At 40.8% G+C, this 22,285-nt stretch overlaps 1 long non-coding RNA gene across 1 annotated transcript; it reads right to left on the bottom strand.

Annotated features, from left to right (window-relative positions):
- Window positions 1-1,147: 1,147 nt before the first annotated feature.
- On the bottom strand, window positions 1,148-21,882 carry LOC141994234 (uncharacterized). The gene is made up of 5 exons (XR_012641049.1): window positions 21,798-21,882; window positions 20,856-20,952; window positions 20,668-20,732; window positions 19,605-19,668; window positions 1,148-1,215 (listed from the first exon to the last, which is right to left on the bottom strand). It is a non-coding gene; the product is annotated as an uncharacterized LOC141994234 (long non-coding RNA).
- Window positions 21,883-22,285: the final 403 nt, after the last annotated feature.

The following is a 22,285-nucleotide window of genomic DNA, read 5'->3' as shown; positions in this document are numbered from 1 at the left end:
TTCCAAATATTCCTTTTTATATTATTGCTTTGCTTGCTCTAAAACAAAGTCAGGACACTTGAATTCCAGTGTCTGCAACAAACATATTTCCATATGATTAAACAAAATGCATTTAACTACATCAAAAACAAGGGCACATGGAGTTAAGACTACTACCACACCCTTAATTAAAGTTCATTGTGCCTGTGCCTAAGCGCTGAAGTATATGAACTGTAATTCTATGGTTAGTTATTTACGATTAGATGGTAATACTGTATTACACGTGATCCTCATAATTATGCCAGTACAAATCCACATTAGTGACTGAGACAGTTTCCTTGTCCTGTGCAACACTGACAATTTGAAAAATCGCGAAGGTCTAGGATCACGCTACAATGCCACAATCAGGTTGGATTCGCTAGTAAATGTAGGGGTTTTTGACAGCCTAAAGTTCTTTTCTGGCTAGAGTATACTCCCATTAACATCTTTGGGATGAGGATCAGCGCGCTAGTTCTAAAAATGATTTTAAAAAGAGGAAGAAATTTTTTGAAGTGTCTATAGTGAATTGCTATTAATTAAAACTGCTTTGGAAAATTAAAAAAAATCTGGAAATGTTTAGCAACTATTGGTACAAGATTATTAAGAATGGAGGATAAAAAGGAAAACTACTTACCAGTAATTGTATTTGTCATAGTCTCCTTCTGCTGTCCTGCAACAGAAACAGTTGGGACAGTTGGTAAATATAACTACTTTTGAATCCAGTCAAGATGTTTTGCAATAAGCAGAAACAATTGTTCGTACCTATTCTAGTGGTCATCTAGTGAAGGGCTTCCGTACAGGAATAGGTCAATGATGTGGAAGTCCTTCTGCTTCTAATCAGGCAATCTGCAACCTTTGTGAAGAGATACTCAGCTATGAAACAGCTCTTTTCAATTTCCTGGCACTTAATTGTAGGTGGGGAGGTTAAAACAGAGTCTAAGCTTGGTTCACCAAAGAATCATGGGTGGCAAAGACACCAAGGAGCCAACAATACCACCCCTACCCTTTCTGATTTCCTTGTCATCATCAGGAGAAGGTATAGTGAGAGAAGCAGCATCTTCTGTTCACAGGGATTTGCCTTTAACAGGAGAATAAAGTGTAGAATGGGATATTTCTTCTCTTCTGATCTCTCCCTCTGCTCTTGGATCCCGAAGACAAATCTGTTGTCTTGGTTCTTTCCATCTCCTCCATCTGCCTCTTGACAGGTGTAAAAGAGAGGGAAATAAAAGAATTAGAAAGTCTAGTGAAGGAAGTTGATAGAGTGGAGAACTGCAGTGAGGACGCCATACTCCCTGGACAAGGAGATAAAAGAATTGAAGAGGGGCAAACTGGGGCTTAATCAAAGGGGTGGGGGCTCATTCACAATTCTTTTGTCAAAGCTTACTAATAGGTGGAGCCATAAGTTTGCCTCTGATTTTCTCTGTCATAGGATGGGAAAATGTTTATTCCCCCCCCCGCCCCCGCCCCAGTTTGCAAACGCTTTGCACTGGACAACACTTTGTGTAACGGTACTTTTACTGTATTCCATGCATACTCAGTTTCCCCATGTTGTTTGTATGGGACTTTCACACAACAACAAGAAAAAATATTTAAACACTAAATAAATGTGATTTGAAAACCACCAAAATTGGCAGGAGTAAATTAAACTCTTTTCAGTGTAGTTTTTGCATTGAATGGATGCCCTTTTGTTTAGAGTTTGCATAAGGCCAAAATATAAGTAAAAATTAATAAACTAATAATTTTAACTCCTTTTAAAAATTATTTATTTCCCCGACAGTACAATAAACGTTGGAAATTCTAGTATCTTCTAATTTCTAGGACCAAAGAGTTTACCAAAGATTCCCATTCTCACACGCTAATCTTGAGTGTCATGCACAGAGCCATCTTTACATATCTTCTGCCAAGCCACCAATCTTATCTTTTTTCCATTTCCAAATCAGTTATCTAGATGTCCAAATGACCTCAACTGTGGGTACAAATGGATGCGAGTACAAACTTGCACCCTCAATTACTGCACCTTTAGTTCATGGGTACAAAAACAGAGGCCAGCTTTTGGAAATCTTGCCCCAAATGATATTTGCAGAACTGAAAGAATTTTCAATGAGGGGTGCTCAGAAGCTTGTGGGCCCCTTCTATGCACAGCAAACATAGAAATGTATTCATTTTCTGCAGACTTTCATGTTGGTTGGTAACAAGGGTTTGGTTCCTGCCACTTGCCCACCATCCCATCTCCCATTGAAATGCAATAGGATGCTCAGCTCACAGGACATGCAGCTTGCAAGTTTCAGTCTTTCTGACCTTTCTGCACAATGAGTCACGAGAACAGCATTAGAAGCTTTTACAGTGCATCTTTGAGTATCTATGCCCCAGTGAAGAAGGATACAGCATTGGGACTGCAGATGAGTGAACACTGGGATGGTATTTCCAAAAAGTGTAGATTCTGGAGAGACCACTCTTTGAGTAATAGCATATGCCCAGAAGCTGCATGTGAAGCTTTTTCTCACTGTAGCAGACATAATTTCAGGCATCAGAGAGGCTAATCATTAGCATTACCACTCTATTATCTCCTAAACCTTAGCTCAAACTTTCAGTTAGTTTAATATGGAGATCCAAATGTAAAGTTTAATGCTGGAGTATTAAGGAAAAACTTTGAAATCTTAAATCTGTGCATTTTCTTTACCCTCCATAAAGGCAATCAGCATTTTTCCTCAAAGACTGATCTACATTTCTTCATACTGCATTGATATTAGGTTCGTGAGCACGTCATTGATTTCTAATTTGCCCTTCCAAGAATAGTTTTAAATGTCAAAGTACTGGCAAATGAGATTTAAGGAACTGATAAGCGTCAGAGAAGGAATCTGTTGTTAATTCCTTATTAACTAACAACTCCTGATAAATACTGACAACCTAAGATACCGAGCTTTCATGTCTCAACCCAACCTAATAAGCCACGTGGTCTTTTGCAGAAAGGTAATATACCGACGAAGTGAATAAATATAAAGGCCATTTGCAATACTTTACTTTACATACAAATGAAGATTCCAAATTTTTACATTTTATAACTATCTTCTGTCACGCCTTTGTTAACAATATTGTTCCACCAAGTGACAAATGTGCTTATTTATATACTTTGGAAGTTGTCTTTTCACTGTGATTGTCATTTGGCACAAAGCCCTACAAACTACAATGATGGATATCCTTGAAAGACTGAAAGGTGGGTTTGTGAATGAAGCCTAGTGAGATTAATTTTAAAAAGCCCTAAGGTTTAATAGCCATGTTGCATTCCATTAAGATATAACATGCATATCATTCACATTACAAATTTAGGTTTCAGAGTAGCAGTCATGTTAGTCTGTATCCGCAAAAAGAAAAGGAGGACTTGTGGTACCTTAGAGACTAACAAATTTATGTGAGCATAAGCTTTCGTGAACTACAACTCACTTCATCGGATGCATTCGGTGCACTGCATTCCCGTGGACTGAATGCATCTGATGAAGTGAGCTGTAGCTCACTAAAGCTTATGCTCACATAAATTTGTTAGTCTCTAAGGTGCCACAAGTCCTCCTTTTCTTATTACAAATTTAGTATTTGAAAATATATGCTTGGAACACATAATAAAAATACTGTTTGAATGTTCCTTAATGTGTCTTATTACTTACCTTAAGTTTTAAGGTGAATACTATTTGCAACTATTTGAATAACAAGCTGTCAAGGTTCCTTCCCCACTGTGCTTCTGGTTCAAAATGATCCCAAAAAAATCTCAAATTGATCCCACCACTCTGCCACCATGTCAAGGTTCCTTCCCCACTCTGAACTCTAGGGTACAGATGTGGGGACCTGCATGAAAGACCCGTTTAGCTTATTTTTACCAGCTTAGGTTAAAACTTCCCCACGGTACAAACTGTTTTACCTTTTGTCCCTGGACCTTATGCTGCCACCACCAAAGTGTCTAACAAAAGTAACAGGGGAAGTGCCCACTTGGAAACGTCTCCCCCCCCAAATATCCCCCCAAGCACTACACCCCCTTTCCTGGGAAAGGCTTGATAAAAATCCTCACCAATTTGCATAGGTGAACACAGATCCAAACCCTTGGATCTTAAGAACAATGAAAAAGCAATCAGGTTCTTAAAAGAAGAATTTTAATTAAAGAAAAAGTAAAAGAATCACCTCTGTAAAATCAGGATGGTAAATACCTTACCGGGTAATCAGATTCAAAACATAGAGAATCCCTCTAGGCAAAACCTTAAGTTACAAAAAGACTCAAAAACAGGAATATACATTCCATTCAGCACAACTTATTTTATCAGCCATTTAAACAAAACAGAATCTAATGCATATCTAACTAGATTGCTTACTAAATCTTTACAGGAGTTCTGACCTGCATTCCTGCTCTGGTCCCGGCAAAAGCATCACACAGACAGAGCCTTTGTTTCCTCCCTGCCTCCAACTTTGAAAGTATCTTGTCTCCTCATTGGTCATTTTGGTCAGGTGCCAGCGAGGTTGTCTTAGCTTCTTAACCCTTTACAGGTGAAAGGGTTTTTCCTCTGGCCAGGAGGGATTTAAAGGTGTTTACCCTTCCCTTTATATTTATGACACAAGCATACTGAAAAACTGTGTCTCAACAGTAGAGCAAGTTGCATTGTCTCCAGCGCCCTATAGATATCTGCAGACAGGGGCATATCTGTATCGTCCTATAAGATACGTAGGTATGCTACTGACCAGTATAAACCCACATGTTAAAGCGACATCCTGTACATATTTTCCTGTCATTCATGGAAGTTTTAGTCGCTGTGACAGCACTGGTTGCCCATTAAGTGTTGCCTTCCTTACATTGTCCATGCAAGAGATCTTGGTTCGAAGCAGGTAGGTTAATGCACAGCATATTTCTATTAGCAAGGTAATGAATTTATATGTCTTGTGTAATGTAACACTCATAATAAAAGAATCAATAGCGAACGCTGTCAGTTTAAAATCTATAGCCACGCAGAGCACAAACACTTTCCTTTAGAAAAGCATGGGTGGACACAAGCTGCTAGAATAAGGAAATGCTACTCAAAAATGTAGTTTACATATAATGTAGGTTGTTAAACTCCCAAGAAAATTGACAAACCTGATTGGTTTCAAACACCCTCTCCACACATACAATGAATCAAATGTCAAGACAATATAGGCCACTATGAATATATTACATAAACTTTGTGCATTTTGGAAATAGACAATGGTGCCTTTATGCGAGCACAGGCATGTGTTGCAACACAACAGAGGCATCTGTGCCTGAAACCTTGACCATTAAAGGCCTACTATAGGTTTTGACACTGGTATCAATGGGCACTACTGTGGAACCTAAGTCAATAATGCCTTAATTTTAGCAGCTACTCCTGCTCAATGTTTGCAAATACAGAGGGTGCTCAGAGAGAAACTGGTGAGCTTCTGCTATACAACAGCTGTGAGCCACTGAGAGGGCGTGCATCCAGGGCTGTCCTTGGGATTTATGGGGCCCTATGCAGTATTATTAAACTGGTGCCCCTATGCCCGATGGCAACCTGGACTCGTATGTGTATTTTAGATAAGGGTGGTCTTTTGACGGATTTATTTAAAAAACAATATGTCTGGAGAGCCAAGCATTTAAGGCTAAAGATGAATTCTCAGATTGTGCATCTAAAATCTATGCAAGGATTTTTTTAGAGATCTGATTTTATAATCTTCAGCAACACACTAATGAAATATTTTTAAAGAAAATTTTAAACTAAGGTCCTGTAGACTAACATGTTCTGAGTAAATATTACAGTAATGCACAACTGTTTTTGTCAGTAAATTCAGAAACTGACAGACAGCTGCAGTTGCACAGGAGCCAGCAAACAGAGCTGTAAACAGGACTTTGAGTGGGAGTTTACAAGGGGAGTTTGGGGTGAAGACTAGAAGAACCAGGCAGAGGAACAGACAGGCTAGTGAAGGGAGTATGTGGTGTTCTGGCACTGTTGTGGTGCTCATTGGGGGATTGTTTTGCTGTGGGTGGTGTTTTGGTTTGGTTTGTGTTTCCCAGACAAACAGGACTTAGGTGAGACGGCAATGACAGATACAGAGGCAGCAGTGGTAGTGACCCAAGTAGTGGAAGGCACAATGAAGATGACTGGATGTAGAAGCTGCGGCATGTACATGATCCTGGAGGGGGTACCTGAAAAGAGTTTCACATGCATGAAGTGCCGCCTGATAGAGATGATGGAAGAAAAGATCCGAGGATTGGAGATGCAGATGGAAACTCTGGTTGAGTTTAGAAGGGGCTTCAAGCAGATGATGGAGCAAAGCCATGAGGAGGCTTAAGGGAAAAGCTCAGACTTGCAGATGGAAGCAGGACCAAAGAACTCTGAGGGGAGACTGCTGGGTGAGGAAAGTGGACAGTGGAAGCATGTGACTAAGAGAACCAGGCAGAGGAAAAGATGGGCTAGTGAAGGAGAAACAGAGCTCAGGAACAGGTTTGTGCAGTTGGAAAATGAAGAAGGGGTACAGCAGGTGGTTACTGAAGGTGGGAGGGCAAGGAAGAAGAGACGAGCAGCTAGTCCTATAGGAAGAGGGGAAGAGTCAATGGCGATAACAACACCAAATATGAGCCCCAGGAGGATACAGGATGGGTTGCAGAGGATTGAAAGGGAGAATAGGAATCAAGAAGACTTGCAGCCAGAGGGAACGGGGATAGACCGGAGAATCGCACCATCACCAGGAAAAGGCAGGTCTACATGATTGCAGACTCCTTACTGAGAAGAATAGACAGGCCTGTAACCAGAGCTGATCCAGAGAACAGAAGGGTGTGCTGTCTGCCGGGTGCTAAGATACGGGATGTGGACCTGAGGCTGAAGAGGATCCTAACAGGAGCAGGAAAGAATCCATTGATTGTTCTTCATGTGGGAACAAATGGAACATATCAAGGGAGACTATGCCAGGCTGGGGAAGACACTTAAGGAAATCAAGGCGCAGGTGATCTTCAGTGGGATTCTGCCTGTTCCTAGAGAAGGGCAACAAAGGTGTGACAAAATTATGATGATCAACATATGGCTCAGGCAGTGGTGCTATAAGGAGGACTTTGGGATGTATGGCCACTGGGAGGCATTCATGGACAGAGGACTGTTCTCTCGGGATGGACTTCACCTGCATAGGGAGGGCAATAGACTTCTAGGATGGAGGCTGGCACAACTGATTAAGAGAACTTTAAACGAGGATTTTGGGGGAGATGGTTGGGAGATGTCCAGGTAATCTCCACGCTGGATTTTAACATTGAAAGGGAAGAAAACACAGTAAGAAAGGATACAGCCATGGGTAGGAGAATGGACATAAGGAGGAAGGGTACTGTAGATACCAGTCTAATAGGTGATACTGGCGGTAGAATGTCTGTGCCTAATCGGGCAAAGAATGTGAACGAAGCCAAACATCAAAAATTAAGATGTTTGTACACCAATGTGAGGAGCCTGGGTAACAAAATGGAGGAACTAGAGTTACTGGTGCAGGAAGTGAAACCAGATATTATAGGGATAACAGAAACTTGGTGGAATAGTAGTCATGACTGGGCTACAGGTATTGAAGGGTATGTGCAGAAAGACAGAAATAAAGGCAAAGGTGGTGGAGTAGCATTGTATATCAATGATAAGGTAGACTGTAAAGAAATAAGAAGGGATGGAATGGATAAGACAGAGTCTGTCTGGGCAAAAAGCACATTGGGGAAGAAAACTACTAGATCCTCCCCTGGGATAGTGTTGGGGTGTGCTATAGACCGCCGGGATCTAATTTGGATATGGATAGAGACCCCTTTAATGTTTTTAATGAAGTAAATACTAATGGGAATTGTGTGATCATGGGAGACTTTTACTTCCCAGATATAGACTGGAGGACAAGTGCTAGTAATAATAATAGGGCCCAGGTTTTCCTGGATACGATAGTTGATGGATTCCTTCACCAAGTAGTTGCTGAACCAACAAGAGGGAATGCCATTTTAGATGTGGTTTTGGTGAGTAGTGAAGACCTCACAGAAGAAATGGTTGTAGGGGACAACCTTTGTTCAAGCGATCATGAGCTAATTCAGTTCAAACTAAATGGAAGGATAAACAAAAATAGACCTGTGACTACGGTTTTTGATTTCAAAAGGGCTCACTTAAAAAAATGAAGGAAATTAGTTAGGGAAGTAGACTGGACTGAAGAACTTGTGGATCTAAAGGTGGAGGAGGCCTGGAATTACTTCAAGTCAAAGTTGCAGAAACTATCAGAAGCCTGAATCCCAAGAAAGGGGAAAAAATTCATAGGGAGGAGTTGTAGACCAAGCTGGATGAGCAAGCATCTCACAGAGGTAATTAAGAAAAAGCAGAAAGCCTACAAGGGTGGGATCAGCAAGGAAAGCTACCTTATTGAGGCCAGAACATGTAAGGATAAAGTGAGAAAGGCCAAAAGCCATGTAGAGTTGGACCTTGCAAAGGGAATTAAAACGAATAGTAAAAGGTTCTATAGTCATATAAATAAGAAAACAAAGAAAGAAGAAGTGGGACCGCTAACCACTGAGGCTGGAGTAGAGGTTAAGGATAATTTAGGCATGGCCCAATATCTAAACAAATACTTTACCGCAGTCTTTAATGAGGCTAATAAGGAGCTTAGGGATAATGGCAGGATGACAAATGGGAATGAGGCTATGGAGGCAGATATTACTACATCCGAGGTAGAAGCCAAACTCGAAGAGCTTAATGGGACTAAATCGGGGGCTCAGATAATATTCATCCAAGAATACGAAAGGAACTGGCACATGAAATTGCAAGCCCATTAGCAAGAATTTTTAATGAATCTGTAAACTCAGGGGTTGTATAGTATGACTGGAGAATTGCTAACATAGTTCCTATTTTTAAGAAAGGGAAAAAACGTGATCTGGGTAACTACAGGCCTGTTAGTTTGACATCTATAGTATGCAAGGTCTTGGAAAAAAATTTTGAAGCAGAAAGTAGTTAAGAACAGTGAGGTCAATGGTAATTGGGACAAAATACAACATGTTTTTACAAAAGGTAGATCATGCCAAACCAACCTGATCTCCTTCTTTGAGAACGTAACAGATTTTTTTAGACAGAGGAAACGCAGTGGATCTAATTTACCTCGATTTCAGTAAGGCATTTGATACGGTTCCACATGGGGAATTATTAGTTAAATTGGAAAAGATGGGGAGTAATATGAAAATTGAAAGGTGGATAAGGAACTGGTAAAAGGGGAGACTAAAACAGGTCATACTGAACTGTCAGGCTGGAGGGAGGTTACTAGTGGAGTTCCTCAGGGATCGGTTTTGGGACCAATCTTATTTACTCTTTTTATTACTGACCTTGGCACAAAAAGTGGGAGTGTGCTAATAAAGTTTGTGGATGACACAAAGCTGGGAGGTATTGCCAATACAGAGAAGGACCGGGATATCATACAGAAAGATCTGGATGACTTTGTAAACTGGAGTAATAGGATGAAATTTAATAGTGAAAAGTGCAAGGTCATGCATTTAGGGATTAATAACAGGAATTTTTATTATAAACTGGGGACTCATCAGTTGGAAGTAACAGAGGAGGAGAAGGATCTCGGAGTATTGGTTGATCAGAGGATGACTGTGAGCCACCAATGTGATGTGGCCATGAAAAAAGCTAATGCGGTCTTGGGATGCATCAGGCAAGGTATTTCCAGTAGAGATAACGAGGTGTTAGTACCGTTATACAAGGCACTGGTGAGATCTCATCTGGAATACTGTGTGCAGTTCTGGTCTCCCATGTTTAGGAAGGATGAATTCAAACTGGAACAGGTACAGAGAAGGGCTACTGGGATGATCCGAGGAATGAAAAACCTGTCTTATGAAAGGAGACTCAAAGAGCTTGGCTTGTTTAGCCTAACCAAAAGAAGGCTGAGGTGAGATATGATTGCTCTCTATAAATATTTCAGCGGGATAAACACCAAGGAGGGAGAGGAATTATTTAAGCTCAGTAACAATGTGAACACAAGAACAAATGGCTATAAACTGGCCATCAGGAAGTTTAGACTTGAAATTAGACGAAGGTTTCTAAGCATCAGAGGAGTGAAGTTCTGGAACAGCCTTCCAAGGGGAGCAGTGGGGGCAAAAGACATATCTGGCTTGATTAAGCTTATGGAGGGGATGGGTATGATGGGATAGCCTAATTTTGGCAATTAATTGATCTTTGACTATTAGCGGTAAATATGCCCAATGGCCTATGATGGGATGTTAGATGGGGTGGGAACTGAGTCACTACAGAGAATTATTTCCTGGATGTCTGGCTGGTGAGTCTTACCCACGTGCTCAGGGTTTATTTGGGGTCGGGAAGGAATTTTCCTCCAGGGCAGATTGGCAGAGGTCACTTGCTGGAGGATTCTCTGCACCTTGAAGTCTTTAAACCGTGATTTGAGGACTTCAGTAGCTCAGACATAGGTCAGGGGTTTATTGCAGGAGTGGGTGGGTGAGATTCTGTGGCCTGTGTTGTGCAGGAGGTCAGACTAGATGATCATAATGGTCCCTTCTGACCTTAAAGTCTATGAGTCTATATAGCTGGGGGTTGGCAAATGCCTGTTAAATGGCTTCATTACCACTTGAATGGCTCTTTAACAGTTTCAGTGTTGTGCTAATAGTTCTGGCAGGCTGGAAGGCTTTTTCACTTTTAAATACTAGATCCCCTCCAGAGGAAGACTCACCAGGTTGCAGCAGCCAGCTATGGTGGGAGCCTGCAGGAACTGTCAGAACAGGGATAGGAAAAGGGTGGACACTAAGACCCAGTGGTGCCCCAAATTTTTGGGTGCCCTATGCAGCCACGTATGCTGTGCATGCCTAAGGATGGCCCTGTGTGCATCCCTTGCAAGACACACAACCCAGCTGTATAGGGGCTGTCTGCAGCAGGATACTTCTGTCTTCCCCTAACTCCCAGGGAAAGTGCTCCTGAAGATAATAGAGTAGGGTCCTCCTCTGCTGTTCCATGGCTTTGTGATGGAGAAGATTTTCCCTTCTTCCTCTTCCTCCCCCAGCCCACCTACTAGGGCTTGGTGCAGGATTTGGGCCTAAGAACATTAAAAGTGATCATCAACGAAATATTATTTTCAGCTTCCTGCTGTTATAGTCATATCCATTTATTTCTTAGTGAAATTTGTTTTCAGTCTTTTTATCCATGATAAGGAATAATATTTACCCACTGAAATGTAACTCACTTAATGTTTGTGAGGTGCTCAGATACTATGTGATAAGTCTAAATAACTAGCCTGAATTTCAGACCTACTGAGCTCCTACAACTCTCAGTGTGGCGAAAAGAGAATTGTCAGTGCTCAGCAACTCTGAAAATCAGGCCACGATGGGTCGATTTAGGAATCTAACTTTGGGACCTCTCTTTTGAAAAAAGGTGGCTGTAGCTCTGGCTGCAGAAGTCTGTCTTAGGCCATTGTGGACAAAAAATTGAAATGCAGGATTTAAAAAAAAATATTGACTCAATATGAAACATGACATTTTATATTCTCATGTCAGTGAAAGCAATGAAAATAAGAAAAACTCTTATATTGAGTACACGCAGCTGGGTTGCTAGTTGCTGTTTGCACCATACCCCAAACTACTTCTGATTTTGTTGGACAATTGGTATAGGCATCTTACCCATCCATCCTTTAGGTGGAGAGTGGAGGTCGGAGGAGTACAGGAAACAAATTATGTTCTCTGATAAATGATAAAAGTCCTCTTCAGGGCTCATTATCAATAAAAAGGAGCTTTACTACTTTGAGTTGCAATTGGAAATATGAGATGTTAATATATCTTTCAATACATGATGTTGTCTAAATCCCTGACGATAACTGATATTTATGCACTAAAATTTCTCCATACTAAAGTTGGTCTCTTGTGATTTTTGGAGTATTTTTTCAGACATTTGGCTCCAGCAATATGCTTGAAGATATATGCACTGTTTTTGTAAGGACTTTAAGCTTGGGCCAAAATAAAACTGAAGCTTATAGATTCTGGTGGTTAAATCCTTTTTAAGGTATCATCTCCTTCCTTTGGCTTTCAGCCAATGGTTCAGTTCTGGGGAAATGAAGAGTTCATTGGCCTTAAAAGCTAATTGCTGTCTTTTCCCCTCCCCCATTCTCACACAAACTTGTAAGGAGTTTCTGACTTTCTGACTTTCCTATAAGTCCTCCATGATTATGATTATATTATCTCTGCCAGTCTAATATGCAGTTTTTTCCCCTTATTAGAAATACACTAGAATCTGCCTATACAGCTGGACCATCCTTTGTATTTAAATCCAAAATCCCTATATTTCCCACAGAATGATACTAAATCTGAGGCCCATGTCTCTATTGCTAATACAGACACACAATATTCTGTTATGAATCTGGTTTGCTAGAACAGTCAGAGAGGGGACTGGACCAACACCCAAGAACTTCACAACTGAAATTGACAGGTCAGGGCCATCTATACTATCAGTCTACCTTTACTTGAATGGTGAGAGATGAGATAAATAAGTATACAACAGTCATACTTCTCAGTCTTTATCAGAGTGGAAGAGAAGGGAGCTTAGAAGATGGGCTTTCCCTGGGCATTGAGCACTGTATTGTTCAATAGCTCCAGCAATTCTAAGAGAACTTTTAGTTAACAAATGAGACAATTCCAGAGATTTAGGCCAGTGGTGGCCATAAAAATTCCTGTATCTTGGTGCTGCTCACCTTTTGAGAACCTTGTTTGGTTGTTTATTTTGTTTTTGGCATGGAGCCATTCCTTGTGTTTTCACAACATTCTGATAGTATAGAGCATCAAGAGTCCTATCCTTGCTCCAGTTCCATGCACATGTATCCAAATGAAATTGGAGCTTTAACATGTTAAGATTAAAATGTATTTGTTTATTTTATCTCTGCCTGTCTTATGCTCTAGGCACCACATATAAAATAAAAAGGCAGTAACTGATACCAGTGCAGAGGAACACCAAACCTCCTAAGATAGTCAGCAGTGTGCCAGTTGCACCATGACTTGGAGGCAAGATTAGAAGGAGCATCAGCTGCTAGGACCTATAATCCTGGTGAGGCCCAATAAGCACTCAGGAACAATGCTAAAGTGAAGAGATATTTTACCAGGGCTAACAGAAAAGGGAAAAGTTCCTATAGCTGGAGCAGTGACATATCCAAGGTAGACATAGCAATTCCTAGCTTGGCCTGATTGTCAAATCCAAAGGAGGCTTAGGACACAGGTCCAGTACCTGGTGTACCCTTTCCAGTCCCTTATTATAGGTAATAAGGGAACCTGCAGGTTTCCTGGCTGGGATCAATCCACCGTGTCTCTCTCACTAGGGACCCCTCTACATTGACCAACTACTGCTGCTATATGGCACCTGCTAGCAGACTGCTACAACTGCAGTAGCAATTAAGCTAGAAGGCCTTCCACAGTGTCTGTGTTTGATCATATTAAAGAAGTTCTGTATAAAAATCACAAATGAGTTTGATTCCCCATAGTATAAATTCCAGGGTATTACTAATTAAGAGGTCTCTTGGTTTTTGGTACTGTTTCTCTCCCTCTATGTGTGAAACTTGCAAGCTGCTAATTGTGTTAGTACATTCTAAGACAGAGCCTGTTCTCAAAGCAATTCTTTGTAACAACAACTACTCACACAGAGAGAGACTCAAAGCAATACTCTGTAACAACAGAAACAGCACTCAGAGACTCCCCACCCTTTTGTTGTACTCATCTCGCTTTGTTAACAATTGTGATTAAAATAGAGGATGTATGTGGATGGATGCTTGGTGTGGATAACAACTGAATGATCAGGGAGGTGCCAGCCTAAGAATCCAGTGTCCATCGGCTGAAGAAGGCATCAAGTGGAAATAACCAGAGGACCCCCAGAGGGCAGACTGGAATCCACCCAACAGCCTCAAGGATGGGAGAACCAAAGAACAAGGTAACATCTGGCAGCACGGAGCCGTCAGAAATGTGCTATCTGCTGATTGATTCAGCAACAGCATGATTAAACAATTCCCACAGACTGGCATAGGAAGAAATTCCTATAAAAATGGACTCTAGAAAGTGAGAACTTTGGGGTCTGATTCTGCAAACCAACTTCCAGGAGCATCAGATGAGCATCTGACAAGGCCCTGCTCCCTCCTCATGTCCAGGCCACCTGGCCAGTGGCTTGGCATGAGCAACTCTAAGGCTGGTAACTACGATAACAACCTTGCAGAACCTGTGTGTGTGTGTGTGTGAATGAATGAATGTATGAAATTGAATGGAATGTTATAGCTATAACTAACTGCTTACTATGATTCTTTCTATAGTCACAATAAATGTGGAATTTTGCCTTTTCCCCTTTAATTAGATCCTGCTGGTTTTTATTTTATTGGTATAACATTTGGTCATATATCATTACCTGGTACAATGACAGTAACATGTTTTCTAGGGCCCAACAGCCTCTCAGAGCGCACAAATAGCTTTCCTTAGGCTCCTACCCTTCTAAGGCCCTGGGCTGGCTGATGCCTGTGAATCCCTTCAGAAGTCCTCTGACTGTATGGCCCCTGCTCAAGTCTCTGCTCTTTCTCACAAGTTCTGCACAGACTGCTGACTGCTTTCTGCAATGACAGCCACTCACAATCTGCACTGCACTCAGATCCTCAGCTTCTTCTCTCTTGAGTGACTTTCCTACCCACTATGCAATTCCTCAGCTTCCTGGCAGCCAGCTCTACATCCAGCTAGCCAGGTAACCCATGGAGAGAGACAATCAGCAAAAGCTAGGGTCACTTCTTCAGACAGACTTTCAGATTTTCCACCCACTGCCCCTCTGGCTAAGGGGACTAGGTCTGCATTTCCCCTTTGGAAGTTCATAGGTCTGTGGGGAGGGAGCTGATGGGAATAGTAGTTTCCTGTTTAACACATGCATCACAATACACACATTGACGAAATCTAAAGTAATAAACAAAAAGACAAACCTCAATCATAACCCTGGTTTCTGCTAAATGATAAAGAACTCTTTGGAAGCATCCTTCATAGCATGCTTGGTCTACCCTGACCAGAATACATTTCATTAGAACGTTTGAAACTGAAAAATGCATGGCAACACCAGTTTTGCCACCTGTTGCTCTAGTGATTTGGGGTACCTTTCATAATGAAAGGCTGCTGACTCATGAATTTTCCCTTATTCAAAGGGAAGCCAGTAAGATGGACATATTTTCCTACAGGTCATCTGCATGTGGAAGTGAGGCTGCCCTTAATAAAGGTGGTAGCCACCTTCCATTGTTTTCAATGAGACTGAAGCCATGAGCTAGTCTCATTTGGAAAAGAGCACTTTCTTGGTATACTTCTCCTTCCCAAATTAGAATTCTTTGTTTCATCCAAAGTTTATGAAGCTCTACTAAATATTAATTTGGCATCAATGAAACAAAAACAAGGTGGATGAACTCTCATGCCAGAAAAAGCATATTCAAAGGAACCAGGGATAGTGAGAAGTCTGCTGTTGTGATGAGAACATTGCAGGACTGAGATTTCTGATGTGTAGTACAACTGGTTGAAAGCTTTTTGTTCAAACATTTGATAGAAAATTGTTTTTCAGCTAAATGGAAATTTTTACAAAAATCTATTTTCACTCAAAAATAGTTTAAGTTTTTACACACACAAAATTTAAAAGGTTTGCTCTCCTGACCAGCTCTAATTCACAGATGCAATGTAATATGTTTAACCCTTCTGCCAGGTGAAGCCAGCAGCAACAAGGGCTGGGTTCAGTATCCAGGGGTTCCTTTTTAACAATACAACACAAAACCAACTCAAGCCCCAACCCAGTGACCTAGGACAATTACAGACCACCCCCTGGGTGCCTCTAAGAGGCAATACTTTCCCACTCACAAGCACAGAGTTTGAGTGTAGCAAAAACTTTTAATAAAAGGCAGGAAGTCACTCAGAATTAATTTGGGAAAACACCACAACTAGGGTTCATAAACATAAACCATGAGCAAAAGACCCACCCCCAAGTCCTTCTCCCCTCAGGTTCTTAAGTCCAGCAACCCAAAACTCCCTTTAATGTGCTCATCCCTTCTCTCTACCCCATTCACAGTTGCTGTCCTTAGCCAGTGCAGCTTCAGAGGTTCGTCCACACAGTTCACCTCCCACCCTGTGTGGAGGGGGTGGTGGTAAGGAGGTACCTTACACATTCCACTGCTCACGTACTCGTTTGTCACCCCAACAGCTGATTGCCGCAGCTGCTTACTGCACCTTTCCACCAGCCACCCAACTGGCCAAGATGTCTGCAGCTCCCCCCTCCTCCCTTAACACAGCTCTCAGTGATTCCAGCTATTAGTGGGGGAACCTCACTACTGGTAAACACTGTCTTAAAGTAGGTCTAATACTTAGACCTAGGTATCAGTGATTTCAGCTCTGCAGTGTGTAACAAGACTCTCAATTGAGTCTAAATTAGCTCTTTTATTATACCATATAGAGAGGGTCAAACAGTATCTAAAATCCTTGAACAGGGCCCACACCACCAGGTACAAGTACCTGTCCTCATCCTTTCTAAACTCATTGGGCTTTGGAACCCATGTCCCCTGCCTATCGAATGCCATTGAGTTGAGGGTGAGTCCCTCCATCGGGGTATGCCAGGTACAGTTTTGCTGCCCTCGGTTCACACAACAAGGATAACAATCCTTTATTATTCCTGGCTCAATAACACCAAGCCTGGGGATCCCACACCAGCCACAGGTGATCATTTGGGCAAGCAATCCCATCATGCTGAGTAGTTAGGCAAGGTGGGTGTGTCCATGCAAATGAGATCAGCTCCTGAAGTCTTTTTCCACAGCTCACCACTAGATGTCAGGGGAGAGCTCATTCAGACTCTGCTTACATCTGGATTGATTTGTATTGGTTGCAAGTGCATATGTGCATGCACGCTATCTGGGATGAAGAGGAGTCATAAACTTAGGACTTGCTTGAAGTTGGTGAAATCATGGGTTATAGAAATATTTTAAAAATTGCCTCATGCGGCAACGAAAAGCAGACAATGTCACAGATTTACATAAAACACATTAGATCTGAGACACAAGAGTAAAAACATACACCTCTACCCCAATATAACGTGACCCGATATAACATGAATTCGGCTATAATGTGGTAAAGCAGCCCTCTGGGGGGGAGGGGCTGCATGCTCCGACGGATCAGCATGTCAGCGTGTCTGGCTCTGACACGCTGCTCTGAGCAGCGTGTTAAGGGTGCCGGGCTGGGGCTGAGGGGTTGGATAAGGGGCAGAGGGTCTCAGGGGGCGGTCAGGACACAGGGAGCAGGGGGGTTGGGTAGGGGGTGGTTCCCTGGGGCTGATTAGGGATGGGGGGGTGTCTGGAGGGGGCGGTCAGGGGACAAGGAGCAGGGAGGCCTAGATAGGGGGTGGGGTCTTGGGAGGGGTGGTTAGGGGCAGGGGGGTCTCTGGATGGGGTAGTCAGGGGACAAGAAGTGGGACAAGGAGGGGGGTACTGCATACACCGTGTTAGTGCTAACAAAAATGATTTGCTGACTATTAATACCGGAAATGCTCGAGGCCAAAGCAAGTTCAATATAATGTGGTTTCACCTATAACGCGGTAAGATTTTTTGGCTCCCGAGGACCAAGTTATATCGGGGTAGCAGTGTACTTAGAAAATTACGTCCTATTGAAAAATGATGCTATTCATATGAAACCATGGATACATAATATAAATCTGAATTTATATTATAAAGTTTGTATTGCATTAAAGTATGCAATGTATTAGTGCAAATAACAAAGCCGTTTCCCCCATCAGGTGACACCACAATTTCAGTTGGAAAAGCCTCTCTGACTTCACATAACTTAGTAGCTTTCCCAGTTAAAATAATGTGGTGAGCTAGCATAGCATGAAGAAGTTAAGTATCTGTGAAGTTCATGGACTGGTGAAGAGGGAGGACCAATTTGCCAGCATCTGAATTACTGACAGACTGAATGACCCATGTCTAGGCTTGTCATGTTATTTTACATTACAAATTGTAACATGATCCAATGGAACATAACTTGACATAACCTAAAAAAAAAATTACTTCTGTAGTAGATTGAGAGATTTTTCAAGGTTACAAGTGTCTGATTGATCTGCAAAAGCTCAATAGCAACAACTACAGTGACCTTTAGCTGGCGCTTATTGGTAAGGCTAAGAAGTCAACCATTAGCCTTAACATCACTCAGCATTAAGTTTTCTGATACTTACCTGTGCAACTACATCTCCCAGTCTATCCAAATTATAAATCTTAGTTCTTACTGTGACAGCACTTTCCCATATTCACTATGTTTCCAATTTCCATTAGCTTTGTGTCACGCTTATTCATGGTGCATGGAGGGAGGGAGCCTTAAATACAAGACAAGGGTAACAATGTTATTTAAATTTTTTAGAAAAAGAAATGTAGCCGTTTTTCCTCCTGTGAAATCCCTCTGCATTCTACTTGGACCACAGAAAATACTTTTTTTTTTTTTTTTGCTTTGCACTCTTACTCTGTGGTGGATTGGAGAAATAAGAAAGTGGTTCATTTAGGCAGGCACAGAGGGGAGCACAGGCTTCCAAGGTCAATGCTATACATTCATCAGATCCCAGCGTATTTTGAGGGACTTTTTAAACCCCTTACAATTTAAAAACTGAAATTGGCCAGCAGTTACTCTTAATATGGCCTAATTACTTGGCTGTTTGGAAAATTAAAACCCAACTGAGCTGATGAAGTTTAAAGTCAGCTGCTGTGCATGGGTTACATCTTTTTTCACCTTAGAAGTTTCATTAGAAGTTTCAATACATAGATTCAAGGTCTTTCCCTTCTTGATAAATACATACAAAACCATTAGCGTCAATCAGAGTCATGCATGTATGACAGGGAGAACAGGTCTTTTAGTTATACATGTCTACCAGACACTGGCATCCCTAGATTGAGTCAATGATCTGCAAAGATTTACAATATATATTAGATTCATGTATATGCTATTTGAAAAGAGAGTAACAAAACGCACATTAACTTAATAGACTTTGGAGCATTTATGCCCTAATGTCTAAATTACAGTCAAAGAGAAAAAAGGACTAAAATAATCCATATGCATCACTATGCATTTACTCATTCCTAACTAACATGGTTTAGTCTGTCATTTACCATTCAGTGTTGTTGTAGCCATATTGGTCCCAGAATATTAAACACAAAAGGCGGGTGAGCGTTTATTGGTCCAGCTTCTGTTGGTGAGAGAGACAAGCTTCTGAGTGTACACAGAGCTCTTCTTCAGTTCCTGAGGAAGAGCTCTCTGTGTAAGTTCGAAAGCTTGTCTCTCTCATGAACAGAAGCTGGTCCAAGAAAAAATATTGCCTCATGCACCTTGTCTATCTACCATACAGACATTTTCATCCATCACTTTTCCTTTCATACACCTATTATATAAAAGGAAATTAACATAAAATAATGTATAATTTAGGAATATGATTTTAAAAAATGTTGAAATTGGACTACCACTTTATCCCAACTCACTATTTTCACACAATAATTTTAATGCACGGTTTATATATATCAATGTGTGCACAAATTGTGCATATAGTCTATAAAAATAAGTTTACCTCAGGCTTGTTGCTGACAGAGTTTTGTTGTAAAAACTTTTGATGAATAGACAGCATCTAATTCCTGAGCAATAAAAAAAAAAACTAAGTTACTTGCAATCATTATTCCAAATGGAAAAATTAATTGTAAATAACTGGAAGTCAATTAAGGCTGGGTTCTGCTGGGTAATGCAAATCTTTTATAGTTTTGTTTCAGTTAACTGCCTCATTAATGATTTATAGATGTGTATACAGCTGTGGGAACCATAGCATTATCTAATGCACTCAGAGAATAATTACATATGAAAAGAACTACACAGCTCAAGGGAAAATCTCTGAAATTGCTTACTGCCTTAACTTCAACCATATTAAAATGCAAAGCATTTAGAAATAGGCTGTGATGTTTTATCATGTTTTTGAGTCATAAGGTTGCCAGTTTTTAAAAGGAAATTAGAAATTTTCCCCTGTAAGAAAATGCTCGCATACTTCTCTAATACACGGTGTGCAAAAACATCAAGGTTTAACAAAGAAAGTAAGCAATTTAAGAGCCCAATTCATAAAACATTCCCTTTGTTCATCTGTTATGTGAAAGAATGAGAAATGTATGCAGTAAAACATTTTATAAGGTATAAGCATTCATACTTTTGATTTATGTGCCTCCACAGGTAATTTTGGAAAGAATGGAAGCCAGGAAATGCACCCATGCCTGTAGTCATTTTTTGAAGACTATGTTCGTATACTGTAACATATTCTTTTTGTCCCAAGAATTTTTTCCATTTCTTACAGGACACTAGATGAGGCAGTTGCACATTTTGTCTGTGATGTGTGTAGGCAGCAACAGGGTACACCAGAAAAATTGCTGTGCCTGCAGCAACACATGGACACACTCTGTGCCTGATTTTCCTCTCACCCCAGTGGAGATCAGGCTTTTCTGTTTTCAAAACTTATCATAGAACAGACAGACAGATACCATTGAGTTGCATGAAGGGTCTTGCTCCACATGGCCAACTAGAGATCTGAGTTCTACCCCCAGCTCTGTCAGTGACCTGCTTTGATCTTAGGCAATTACCGTACTCCTCCCTACCTCATTTTCCTCTTCTTCGAAATGGGGTGATGGTTTTTATCTTCATTTGTCAGTCATTTTGAGATCTATGGATGAAGAATGCGACAGAATAGCTGGGCATTATTATTATGGTAGTGAAGTCACAGGATTTAGAGTCAGACACAGATCTCTGGAGACCTGTACTCCTTGTCTTTTGTGGCATATATTACCTCTCTCAATTCTTCTGAATTGTGTATGCTCCCAATGAGTCCATCTCTGACTCCCTTCCTTTTAGCATAAAGAAGAGGATTTCACTAATGAGAAAATCTGAAACATAAGTGTATTGGATCTTAATTTTGCTTTTTGTGGATGTGCAAGAGAAAAAATAAATAATACAATATAAAGGCATAGGAAACCTAAATAGAGAAGCATCTTGTGCGAGGAAAAATACTGAAATACTTCAAAGTACTCTGTATATTTTGTGTTGGGGGTAATTGTTTTGTTTGCAGAGCAATACCCCACTTTTCAGTGTGTGAAACCTGTTTCTCCAATGCCCAGAAATGCATGAATGACTGGGAGTAACAATCAGATAAGGTGGCTAATGCTGGACAAGATCACCCAAGAAGATAAGGATGAAATGGGAATTAATTTTGTCCATGTGTCGTTGGGATTTTAAATTTAAAGTGAATGAGACCCACAATAAGATTTCCCTCAGTTATTTCAATACAAACATGGCACCTATTAAAACCAATTTGCTTATACTACAATAGCAGGCAGATAGAAAGGACGTATTAGTCATCTAACGCTAATTTTTATAGCTCATCTTTTCCATTGGAAATGCCACAGCCTGTCAAAATTAAACCACAAGATCCATTATGTTAAATGGTAATGGTTACAACTTTTATTAATTAATGATATGATAACATATAATCAGCATAATACATGTACCCCAACCAGAGCTGAACACACTGATGACTCTCAGAAAAATAAAATAATCAATGATGGACTCTAATCAGAATCATCAATGCAAATACTTACACATTTTGGAAAGGAATTAAAAATCCAGGCCTGAACCCAAACTTGAATTTAAAAATTAGGGTCTCTCTCCATAAGTTTCAGCCAGGACCACATATCTGACTTCCCCACCTCTCCAAAATAACTACACTAATTACCTCATCTGTGTTACTCCCGGTTGTCTCAGATTTCCATTAGGATATCCCCAGAAATTCATAGCTGTAGGTACACCATTTCCGGGTGTGCTATAAAACAAACCATGCTGAGTTACTTATCCTGCAGTGTAAATGGATAGTAGGATCAGATGGAGTACAGGCCTTGCAACACCTAACTTGCATGGCTCCCCTACTGGGCTCCAGCTGTCATCAGATCTCGTCTCCTGCTTCTGTGTCGGGAAGCACTTTGGGGAGACAGTCTCCACTGCTTCTATGGCAATAAAGAAAATACATTATGGTGATATTCATCAGAAGTGGGTTGGGTCTGTGTCCTTATGTCAGTGTTTTAGTGAAGACTGATAACTGTGGAAAATTTGAAATATTTATATATTTTAGTTACAGGGGATCCAAGAAAAAAATGAAATTTTAAGAAGAGGGGGATTTTATAGTGTTTAGAAAATAAAAACTGTTGGCAAACCTGGTGAAATAAT

The sequence above is a fragment of the Natator depressus genome, chromosome 9 (genome assembly GCF_965152275.1).
Source record: "Natator depressus isolate rNatDep1 chromosome 9, rNatDep2.hap1, whole genome shotgun sequence".
Lineage (NCBI taxonomy): Eukaryota > Metazoa > Chordata > Testudines > Cheloniidae > Natator > Natator depressus.
The sequence above is the reverse complement of the archived record's forward strand: the minus strand, read 5'-3'. Positions and strand labels throughout refer to the sequence as shown.